This window comes from Eumetopias jubatus, unplaced genomic scaffold (assembly GCF_037043125.1).
Source record: "Eumetopias jubatus isolate StellerSeaLion01/CBP00866 unplaced genomic scaffold, mEumJub1_p1.0 scaffold_15, whole genome shotgun sequence".
NCBI classification, from domain to species: Eukaryota; Metazoa; Chordata; class Mammalia; order Carnivora; family Otariidae; genus Eumetopias; species Eumetopias jubatus.
Window position 1 is genome coordinate 47942148 of NW_028274821.1, and position 8631 is coordinate 47950778.

The window sequence follows — 8631 nt, forward strand, 5'->3', positions numbered from 1 at the left end:
CCAGGCACCCCTCATTTTCTAGACTTTAAGGTATTATCTGAGGTTATTTATTTGAGACATTTCTTGTTTTCTAATTTTGGCATTGTAGTTCTACAAATTTATCCTGTAAGTATTGCTTTGGTGATGTCCTACAAATTCTGGTATATTATGATGTCATTTTGATTTGGTTTAAAAATACTTTCAGATTTCCTTGAAGTGTTCTTTGACCAATGAGTTATTTAGAAGCATATTATTTCCATTTCCACATATTTGGGGATTTTCCAGGTCGTTTTCTACTCATGATTGCTAATTTAATTCCATTGCAGGCAGAGATCATAGGTTGTATGATATAAATACTTTAAAATTTTGAGAGTTATCTTATGTCCCGGAATATGGTCTAATTGGTAAAATCCAAATGCACTTGCAAAGAATGTGAATTTTGATAATGAACCAGCCGTTCCTGATGATTAATAGGATCATTCAAATCTACTGTATTCTCACCAATTTTCTGTTTATTTCTTCGACATTAATTGAGAACTGGGCATAGACATCTCTGATTGTATTTGTGGACTTGTTTATTTTTCCAGGCAGTTCCACTAATTTTGATTCATGTATTTTGAAACTGTTTTTAGGTATATAAATATTTAGGATTATGTCTTCTCGATTAATTGACCTTTTTATTATTATAAAATGAAGTTCTTTATCCTTAATTATATGGTGATATTCTCTGCCCTGATACTTACTTTAGCTGATAATAATATACAGCCATTCTCACTTTGTTTTGAGCAATGTTTGCATGGTATCTTTTCCATCCTTTTAATTTTATCCTATTTGTGTCTTTTTATTTCAAATGGATTTCTTTTTTCCATTCATATTTTTTCCTATTCGTATTTATTAATGATTAATATGGCAACAAACTTGGTTTCTACTATTTAAAAATCTTTTATTGAGGTGTAATGCACATATAACATTGATTTCAGGTATACAGCATAATGATTCAATATTTGTATTATCATGAGTGATCACCATAGTAAATCTAGTTACCATTTGTCCTCATACAAAATTAACTTTTAGGATTTACTCTCTTGACAACTTTCATCAAGTGGATTTCTTTTAGGAAGCATATTGTTTTTATATCCAATCTGACAATATCTGCCTTTCAGTTGAGGTGTTCCAACCACTTACCTTTTATATGATTATTGAAAAGTTGGGGTTAAGTTTATCATCTTGCTATTTGTTTTCTTATTTGTGCATCTGTTCCTTGTTTTTTGATATTTTTCTCTGCTCTTAATTGAATATTTTTATAATTTGATCTCCTTTGTTGGTTAATTAAAACTATTTATTTTCTTATTTTAATCCTTGCTTTAGGTTCTCTAGTATACATCTTGTACCTGTCAGAGTCTGCTTTCAAGTAATATTATATCACTTTATCTATTGTTTAAGAAGCTTACAATAGTATACTTTGACTTTTTCCTCTCTGGCCTTGTTTTTATACGTTTTATTCATATATATCATAGAAAGCCCATGATGCTTTATTATTTTAATTTAAAGTAAATTGTCTTTAAGAGATTTTAAATAATAAGAAAACAAATCTTAATATTTACTCATGTAATGACAATTTCTGTACTCTTTATTTGTGTAAATCTGTATTTCTATCTGGTATCTTTTTTTTCTGCTTGAAGACTTCCTGTAGTATTTCTTATAGTATGGGTTTAGTGGTGATGAATTCTTTTGGCTTCTACAAGTCTGAAAATATATTTGCTTCATCTCTAAGTATGAGTTTTATTTTGAAAGTATTTTTCTTTTAGTATTTTAAAATTTTGTTTTACTTTTTTTCCTGCTTGCATTGTTTCCAGTGAGTAATATGCAGTTACTTTATCTTTTTGTTCCCTTGTACATATTGTGTCTTTTTATTTTCTCTGGTTGCTTTTATAATTTTTGCATTATCACTGGTTTTGAGAATTTGGTATTATGTACGTTGGTGTGGTTTTCTTCATTTCTTATGTTTTTTTTTTTTTTTTTACAGATTTTATTTATTTATTTATTTATTTGAGAGTGAGAGAGAGAGAGAGAGAGAGAGAGAGAGAAACAGCATGAGACGGGAGAGGGCCAGAGGGAGAAGCAGGCTCCCCACTGAGCCGGGAACCCAATGTGGGACTTGATCCCAGGATTCCAGAATCATGACCTGAGCCAAAGGCAGTCACTTAACCAACTGGGCCACTCAGGCACCCTTCATTTCTTATGTTTAAGGTTGTTGAGCTTCTTGGACCTAAGAGTTTATAGTTTTCATTTAATTTGGAAATTTTTTAGCCATTATTTCTTTAAATATTTTTTCTTGTCCCTTTCTCTCCCTTGGGCACTCTAATTACACAAATACCCAGCTACTTAAAGTTGTTCTGCAGTTTACTGATGCTCTTTTCACTTTTTGGAGTTTGTTCTTTTCTGTGTTTCATTTTGGGTAGTTTTCATTACCATGTCATCAAGTTCACTAAAATTCTGCAAGGTCTAATCTACTGTTAATCTCATCTAGTGTATTTTTCATGTCAGACATTATATTATCAGCACTAGAAATTTTGTGTTCTTGTAATACCCTCCGATTCTCTAGCTAACTTTTTAAACATATAGAATGCAGTTATAATAATTTTCAGTATCTCAACCTGCTAATTTTAACATCTATTTTAATTCTGGGTTCGTTTCAGTGGATAGATTATTCTCTTCATTATGGGTCATGTTTTTCTGTTTCTTTGTATGCTTGGTATAATTTTGTTTAGATGTCAGCAATTTTGAATTTCACCTTGTTGTTGGATATTCTTTATTTCTCTAAACAGTCTTGAATTTTCTCTTGGGACACAATTTAGTGTCATGGAAATGGTTTTATTTCTTTAGTTCTTTTATGATTTGTTTGGGGGCCCAGAGCAGGCTCAGTGTGGGGTAATTATCTCCATCAACGAGTAAAGACGCTTCTGAGTATTTTACCCAATGACCCTTGAATTATAAGTTATTTCATTCTTTCTTATGGGAATAGGCACCCTTCCTTACGGTGTGTGAATGCCCAACACTGTTCCCTTCAATTCTGTTAGATGGTTTTTTTCCCCAACCTCAGGTAGTTTCCTTATATACATGCCCTGATCAGTAGACTCATTGTAGATCTCTGGGGTTCTTTCTGTGCAAAACTTTCTCCTCCCTGATATTCGGTCTTGTGAACAATAGCTCTACATTCTCCCCGGATTCTCAACTGGAGGAGTTTGCTTGCATTTTCCATTCTTGTTTCATGGCTTAGAAACTCCTATCATAGTAAACTGAGACAATCAAACATAGGGTTCATCTCATTTACTTTCCATCTCTCAGACATCATTATCTTTTGTTACTTAGTGTCCTGTGTATGGAAAACAGTCATTAAAAATTAATTAATATTTGGTTTTTTGCTTGTTTTAAGTGGGAGTATATTTGATTCCTGCTACTTTATCTTGGCCTTGGAAATGACATCCATTTGTGGTTTAGAAAAACATCTTAATTAAAACTTTGTGAATATTTAATGCATATATAGGATGCTATTACCTAGTAGGTCCTCAGTCCTTCTTTGTTGGGCATATTTGTTTTCTCTTGCCCCTATAACAAATTACTGCACATTTAGCAGCTTACCACAAATTTATTATCTTTCACTACTGTAGGTAAGAAATCCAGCAGGTTTCACTGGGCTGAAAATCAAGGTCTGAGCAAAGCTGCGTTCCTTTATGTTGCCAGAATTCAATTCCTGTGCTTGTAGGCTTGAGGTCTTTTTTGCTGGCTGTAAACTGAGGGCCATTCCCAGCTTCTTCACCACATTCTTTGTCTCTTGGTTTATTTCTTTTACTTTCAAAGCCAGCAATAGCAGGTTGAGGTCCTTCTCACATTGCAGTACTCTTTTTTTATTTTTTTCAGGAGGGCACACGTGATCTTGTTACTTGGCGGCGTGTAAAGGGGCAGAGAACGATGACAAGTGGAGAAAATTATATAAAATAAAATGGGGCATGTGGGCGGGCCTGGGGGTGGTGCTGGAAAGGACTGGGGGTCTGGGTCCCCGGGGCAGGGTGGGTCTACATCTCCTGGGCTTCGAGCCCCTTCTCCTCGACGCCGTTGGATATGGCATGGCTGCCTTCGTGCAGACGCTTCACCCGGTACGCTTCGAAGTGGATGCTGCTGGTGATGTCCTTGATGTTCTGCATGTGCGTCCTGATAAGGAGGTCCCGAAGGTGGGCAAACTCACAGTGGGTGGTGTTCTCAACTTCGATGGTGCCCCATTTGGTTTTCCGTCTAAGGATCCTCTTCCCATTCACTTGGTACTCATGGTCACTGCCCACCACGGCAAATGGGATCATCTCTCGGAACTTCTCATTCACCAGCCGGTCCTCCGAGTCCTCGTCAAACTCCTTCTGGGGGGACACGTCGATGCCGTTGGACAGCAGGTCCGCGGTGATCCGCTGTTTGAAGTAGACCCTCTCCTCCAGGCTCAGCGTGTCGGCCTTGGCGATGACAGGAACAATGTTCGCTACTTTGCTGAGACGCTTTGTAAACTCGATGTCCAGGGGCCTGAGGGAGTGGCCGGTGGCGGGGATAAAGTACAGGCAGCAGTGGACGCATGTGTCCGGGATGAGCTTCTTCCGGTTGATGTTGACCTCCTCCTGCAGGTATTTCTCGTACCGGTCGTTGATGAACTTCATGATCGGCTGCCCGCAGTTCTCATTGTTGATGTGGTCCCCGAACCCTGGTGTGTCAGTGACCGTCAGCTTCATGCGGACGCCCTTCTCTTCAATATCAGGCGTGATGGACTTGATCTCAGTGATCTTGGGGATGCGTTCCTCCGAGGTGGGCTGCACCGACTTCCGGCTAATTTTGTACTTGAAGAGGGTGTTGATCAAGGTGGACCTCCCCAAGCCGCTCTGCCCGACCACCATGATGTTGAACTGTGCTTCATGGCCTTCCTGCGCATCTGCTCCAGAATGGAGTCAATCCCCACATAGCCGAAGTCCGCGGGCGCCTTCTCGTTCTGGGGTGCGGGCGCCTGCTTCAGCCCAGCGTCTCTGGGGGTGTCGGCCATGTCGCCAATGCAGCCAAGAGCTGCCCCAGGGGCCCAGCAGCTGAGTCGGGCTGCGCCGGCCGCCGGCAGAGAGCGCGGCCCCTCTTTTTTTTTTTTTTTTTTTAAAGTTTTTATTTCAATTCCAGTTAGTTAACATACAGTGCCATATTAGTTTCAGGTGTACAATGCAGTGATTCAGTACTTCCATACAACACCCAGTGCTCCTCGAAACAAGTGCATTCCTTAATATCCATCCCCTATTTGACCCATTCCCCCCACCCACCTCCCCTCTGGTAACCATCAGTTTGTTCTCTATAGTTAAGAGTCTGTTTCTTGGTTTACCTCTCTCTCCTTTTTTTCCCCCCTTTGCTCATTTGTTTCTTAAATTCCACATGAGTGAAATCATATGGTATTTGTCTTTCTCTGACTAACTTCTTTTGCTTGGCATAATATTCTCTAGCTCTATCCACATAATTGCAAATAACAAGATTTCATTCTTTTTTATGTCTGAGTAATATTCTGTTACACACACACACACACACACACACACACACACACACACACACACCTACACCCCACAACTTGTTTATCTGTTCATCTTTCAGTGGTTATTTGAGCTTTTCCTATACTTTGGCTATTGCAGATAATGTTCCTATAAATATCAGGGTGCATGTATCCCTTTGAATTAGTATTTTTGTATTCTTTGGGTAAATACCTAGTAGTGCAGTTGCTGGATCATAGGGTAGTTCTATTTTCAACTTTTTGAGGAGCCTCCATACTGTTTTCCAGAGTGGCCACACCAGTTTGCATTCCCACCAACAGAGCAGGAGGGTTCCCCTTTATCCTATCCGTATCCTCACCAACACTGTTGTTTCTTGTGTTGTTAGTTTAAGCCCTTCTGAGAGGTAGGAGGTGATGTCTCTTTGTAGTTTTGATTTGCATTTCCCTAATGATGAGTGGTGTTGAGCATCTTTTCTGTTGGCCGTCTGTATGTCTTTGGAAAAATGTCTATTCATGTCTTATGCACATTTTTAATGGGATTATTCATTTTTGGGGTGTTGAGTTTTATAAGTTCTTTATGTATTTTGGATACTAACCTTTTATCAGATATGTCATTTGCAAATATCTTTTCCCATTCTGTAAGTTGCCTTTTAGTTTTGTTGATTTTTTCCTTTGCTGTGCAGAAGCTTTTTATTTTGATATAGTTCCAATAGTTTATTTTTGCTTTTGTTTCCCTTGCCTCGGGAGACATATCTAGAAAGAAGTTGTTTTGGCCAATGTCAAAGAAGTTACTGCCTGTGTTCTCTTCTAGGATTTTTATGGTTTCAGGTCTCACATTTAGGTCGTTAATCCGTTTTGAGTTTATTTTTGTGTATGGTATAAGAAAGTGGACCAGTTTCATTCTTTTGCATGTTTCTGTTTGGTTTTCCCAACACCATTTGTTGAAGAGACTCTCTTTTTCCATTAGATATTTTTTCCTGCTTTGTCAAAGAATAGTTGACCATAGAGTTGAGGGTCCATTTCTGGGTTTTCTATTCTGTTCCATTGATCTTTTTTTGTGCAAGTACCATACTGTTTTGATCACTGTAGCTTTGTGATACAACTTGAAGTCCGAAATTGTGATGCCTCTAGCTTTGCTTTTCTTTTTCAAGGTTGCTTTGGCTATTTGGGGTCTTTTGTGGTTTCATACAAATTTTAGGATTGTTTGTTCTAGCTCTGTGAAAATGCTGGTGGTACTATGATAGGGATTGCATTAAATGTGTAGATTGCTTTGGGTATTATAGACTTTTTTTTTTTAAGATTTTATTTATTTGACAGAGAGAGACACAACGAGAGAGGGAACACAAGCAGGGGGAGTGGGAGAGGGAGAAGCAGGCTTCCCGCTGAGCAGGGAGCCCGATATGGGACTCGATCCCAGGACCCTGAGATCATGACCTGAGCCGAAGGCAGATGCTTAATGACTGAGCCACCCAGGGGCCCTATTAGAGACATTTTAACCAATATTTATTCTTCCAACCCATGAGCATGGACTATCTTTCCAATTGTTTGTGTCATCTTCAGTTTCTTTCATCAGTGTTTTATACTTTTCAGAGTACAGGTTTTTCACCTCTTTGGTTAGGTTTATTCCTGAGTATCTTATTATTTTTGGTGCAGTTGTAAATGGGACTGATTTTTTTTAGTATTCTTTTTTTATTAACATATATTATTTGTTTCAGGGGTACAGGTCTGTGATTTATCAGTCTTACATAATTCACAGTGCTCACCATAGCACATACCCTCCCAAGTGTCCATCACCCAGCTGCCCCATCCCTCCCACCCCCCTCCACTCCAGCAACCCTCAGTTTGTTTCCTAAGATTAAGAGTCTCTTATGGTTTGTCTCCTTCTCAGGGTTTCGTCATTTCATTTTTTTCCTCCCTTCCCCTATGATCCTCTGTCTTGTTTCTCAAATTCCTCAATGGGACTGATTCCTTAACTTCTCTTTCTGTTGCTTCATTATTGGCCTAGGAGTACTAGATTGCTATACTCTTAATCACTTTTCTACCCTCCTCTTATCTACTTTTAAGGACCCATTGATTATATTGATAATCTAGGATAATCTCTCTGTCTCAGTGTCCTTAATCTTAATGACATCTGTAAAGTTCCTTTTCCTATGTATGGTAACACAGGTTCTAGGGATTATGACCTATTCTAGACTACTTTATCTAAACTAACTTGTAGAACATGGGTGCCCCATTGATAAAGTCAGGACAGGCCATGGTCTCTGTATGACTAGACTAGGATGCCAATAGAGTGGGAGGCTCATTGAAGGTTTCACCACCTCAGGAGAGTTCCTGTCAATAAAAGAGCTCAGCATTGATAAAAATAGAATACCTAAGCTCTAAGGAAGAAGAAAATTTGAAGATGATATGCACATTTTAAAGCTAAATGTGTCAGCTGATGATGATGCTCTTAGTCAAAAGAACCTCCTAGAATTTTAAAATATTGTTTGGGGAATAATCACAAGGTATTTCAAGAATATAAGGTATACAAAAAAGAATCTTGTCTCTTAGGGAGCATTAATTACATAGCAGGCACTATTCTAAACATAATTTTTGCACTCAGGGAGCTCTCATTCTATTGGAGAAGATACATGTATAAAAAATCATATAATAAAGATTATGATAATTCTGTAAGTAGGCATGTGGTTCACATTTGAGGCATGAATTTAAAAATAGAATAAATTAGATATCAGGGAGTTTGATGAAACTAACCAGATAGATCAAGAAAACACAAAGAGGTCACAAATTACCAGTGTCATAAATGAAAGAGGGAAATCACTACTTATCTGACAGACACAAAAGAATAATAAGAAAAATTATAAGCAACATAATGTTCATAAATTCACAAAGTAGATGAAATGGATAAATCCCTTGAATGACACAGACTATCAAAGCTCATTCAAGAAGAAACCCATAACTTGAACTATTTCTATTAAATAAATTAAATTGTAGATAACTCCTGCCCCCCTTCAAAGAATCTTTTTTTTTTAAATACTTTATTTGAGAAAGAAAGAATGTGAGTGTGCACACAACGGGGGTTGGGGGGGTGAGGACTG

The 8631-nt window shown here is 38.0% G+C and overlaps 1 pseudogene; it reads right to left on the reverse strand.

Annotated features, from left to right (window-relative positions):
- Positions 1-4045: 4045 nt before the first annotated feature.
- LOC114218209 (septin-9 pseudogene) lies at positions 4046-4928 on the reverse strand (annotated as a pseudogene).
- Positions 4929-8631: the final 3703 nt, after the last annotated feature.